General features: G+C 49.2%; 1 long non-coding RNA gene across 1 annotated transcript; it reads left to right on the plus strand.

The window, feature by feature from the left end:
* The first annotated feature begins 366 nt into the window (after positions 1-366).
* On the plus strand, positions 367-1,161 carry LOC109309168. The gene is made up of 2 exons (XR_002100823.1): positions 367-673; positions 766-1,161. It is a non-coding gene; the product is annotated as an uncharacterized LOC109309168 (long non-coding RNA).
* Positions 1,162-3,476: the final 2,315 nt, after the last annotated feature.

Here is a 3,476-nt window from a genome sequence, read left to right on the forward strand (position 1 = left end):
GGCGAGGAGGGCGGTAAGGAGGCGGGGCCTGACCTGGGGGAGGGGGTCTGGCCTGGGGATGTGTTGGGGCGAGGTCTAAGGCCATGGGGTGCCTCAGCTCGGCCCTGGGTGGTGGTGTGCCCTCCGGGGGTCGGGGAGCCGGGATGCCCGCCTTGCCCCCTGCGCGGGGCTGACCGCTGCTCCCGTTTCCCTGCTGGGCCGGCAGCCAGAGCGGGTTTTCCAGTGGGGGTGGAGGAAGGCCGGCCCACCTCAGTGCAGTGCCGCACGGGGCGAGGGCCCACGCTGGTGCTGGGTGAGGTGGGCTCCCGTGGGAGGAAGGGAAAAGCAGCCAGGCCCCCTCCCGGCACAAGGCTTCCCCGGGCAGGGGTCAGGGTAGTACGGCTACCATGGGCACGGCAACCTGGTGGCACCGGGCCCAGCCCGCCCGCCGGCTCACTTTCTGCTGCACTCGTTACGCGGCGTGGAAGGAGCTGGGCCCATTCACACCACGGAGGGCAGAGACGTGAGCGTGTTGTAACACGTGGGCAGGAGGCGCTGGCACAGTTCGTTTCAGCGGGGCTCATCTTTCTCTGCACCCGGGTCCCACCTTCTACCCACGTTTTCCCTTAGCAGACGTCCCTCCTCCTGGAGCGGACAGCGACAGTCCCAAAATACGCCCCGCTTTAAAGAAATGGTATGGCTTTCCTATTTCCTTTTACACCATATCTGGTGCAACCTGCTGGCCCTGTACTTATCAGCGTGTGGTTTTGATCATTTCCCATACAGTTTTCACATCGTTGAATGCCAGTTTTTGCCGCTGCTGCTTTGTGTAATGCTCTGTGGTGCCGCCACTACCATACTCAGCAACTTCCACACCTTCAGCAAGAGGGCCTGCTCCTTGGAGGTCACAGCCTGAGGCCAAAAGAAAAGCATAAAGTGGAAGCCAAGAAGAAAGATGAAGAGAACATATTATTTACCTATTTAATTGCTCTTAATTACCCCAAATGGCTCTCTACTAATTGGCACTAAGATAAGGAAAAAAAAAAGCTGTACAAGAGAGGCCTAGTGGAGTGCCATTAAGGGGGTGTTTATTAAATGGCACCAAAGGAAAAGTGCATAAATCTGGAAAAAGGACACGCTTCGCAGCATACAGCAGCTTATTGTCAAATAAAACTGGATCATTATAAAAAGCTAGACATTGACAGTGATAAGGCCTTATCCTTCTGACACCTTAGACAAATGTAATATGAGTGCATGCTGCACTGCGACTTTGCTGTTTTGGGGTAGTATTTTAATGTAAAGGAGTTGGCTATTGAGAAAAATGCTGCCAGTTTGATGAACTTTTTTTCCCCAGTTGCTGGATATGGCATCACTCAAGTCTTTTGCCATCTGAATTGCTCTTAACACTCGCAAACAAGCTACTGCAGCATGCCAGGACTCAAGTCACAATGACAAAGACTTTGAAACAAACTCAAATTAAGAGGCACGAGTAGAAATCCAGGGCAAAAAATGAGAGGAACAGAATGAGCAAGAGGATGGAGGAGAAGAGACAAGCCTCCCTTTGGGCTAAGTTGATTCATACAGACAATGCAATTAGGCTGTTGCGACAGTTTACATGTTTAGCACTGTAGTGTGCATGTTAGGGGAAGACAAAGAGAAAGCTGCTACGGGAGGGTAGAGGGAGAGGAACACCCCAGGCTGGTGCCGAAAAGAAGAGAAATCAGGAAAAAAGAAAAATTACAACCATTAGATAGAAAAAGCAAGCAAGAAGAGGGCAGGAAAAAGTGAGCGATAGTGTATCTGTTGCTTTCTTGCAATGGCTCATGCCTCAGACAGGAGAAGGAGGGTCGGGGCCAGGGAGTACCGGTTCAGAAGTCAGTAGGAATCCCTCAGTGGGCACTAGAATAAAAGCAGACAGCTCTGCAAGCCTGATTTGCTCTCTGTAGAGCAGTTGGTCTTTTCTGCCTTGCAAGATGTGGGCAGGACCCCTGGTACAGCGACTGACTTGTGGAGAAGAAACATTTGCCTTTTACAGTGGGCCTAGGGAAAACTAACTTCTGTTCAAGGGACCAAAGTATTTCTGTTCAAAAGAGCAAAGCAGCAAGCTGTTCAAAGGAAAAGGAAAGACTTCTGGACAGGTCAACAGATTTTCTGAGTGAACACCACCAGCGCCAGAGCAGTTGCTGCCTGGAGATGTGGAACGTGACCCGGGCTGCACTAAAACTCATCTCTAATGAAATGACCTGGACACACAATTCCAATGGTATCTTTCATGTCTGCTATAGTCTCATTTATTTCCAACTGGCAAAAATAAAACCCCAACATGTCAATGCCTTTGTACACTCATGTTGCAGGATTTGTACCATTTTGCATTTTCAGTGGAGGACTGGTCCTGACAAGAAGTCAAACTACATCATGGCACCTGTTTGCCTGAAAAGCTTTGATGTCTTTGTCCACAGTCTAGCAGAGCACTAGAAAAGACTCTCTCAAGCTGTGCTGGTCCAGGTTCATGAAATGTCTACATAGTTAAAGGTGGTCCTCTCCAGGGACCAAGACCTTGTAGTGGTGAAGAAGCTCACGTGTCCCAGTGATCCTTAGTCCTATGTTGCCCAGTCTCACACTCCTGGAAAGGTGACCCATGGCAAACAAGCCTGAGGGGAGGCTCCAGACAAATCACAATCCAACCCCAAGTCCTCAACGGTGGATCAGGCTGAAGATGTCAGAATCTCGGGCTGCAAGGACAGAAGGCTGCAGCAAGATGAAGGTCTCCCGTCATCTAGGGTCACGCAGGCTTCTACCATGGGAAACAACACGCCCTCCTGTGCCAACTTCCAAAAGCCCTGCGGTGATGCACCACTGGTGATGAAGACAGGACTAGTGAATCCGGCAGTCTCCAGCCATAAATATGCACACAGGCAACAGTAGCCCGCTGGTCATCTTGTTCACCTTAAGATCCATCAGCAAGCCCCGTGGTAGAGATCATCTTTGAATTGAGGGACTGCTGACAACATACCAGTAGGGCTAGGGTGATGTTGTGGCTGTGATGGTTGGGAATGATGCAAGGGGTAAGGATTTCTTTAGGGTGATGTATTTTATTGGACCAACTGCATCCTTGGGACAGAGTTAGACAACTATTCAAATACACGACATTCTTCTTTGGGTCTGCAGAATAAAAGCTTTTACTCCTCAAGCTTGAAGAATCCCTTGCATTTGAAAGCCTAACTCTATACCAAGGATGTAGCTGGTCCAATCAAAGATACCACCCTAAAATATCCTTGTGTCACATACACAGTTAATAGAAGTTAAATGTTTCTTTAAAGGACCTTATTGAAGTCAGGGTTTTTTCCCTTTCCTGTTTTGGCCTGAGTAAGGACTGCATCATCAGATTCTAAAAAACGGGCAAAATCCTTTCAAAGAGATATTTTAAAACAGCATCTTAAAATGAACTTGAAAAAAGGGAAACTTCCTTCAGGATGAATGAGATGTGGCAGCTCTGC

Source organism: Crocodylus porosus, unplaced genomic scaffold (genome assembly GCF_001723895.1).
Source record: "Crocodylus porosus isolate Cpor-Errol unplaced genomic scaffold, CroPor_comp1, whole genome shotgun sequence".
Lineage (NCBI taxonomy): Eukaryota > Metazoa > Chordata > Crocodylia > Crocodylidae > Crocodylus > Crocodylus porosus.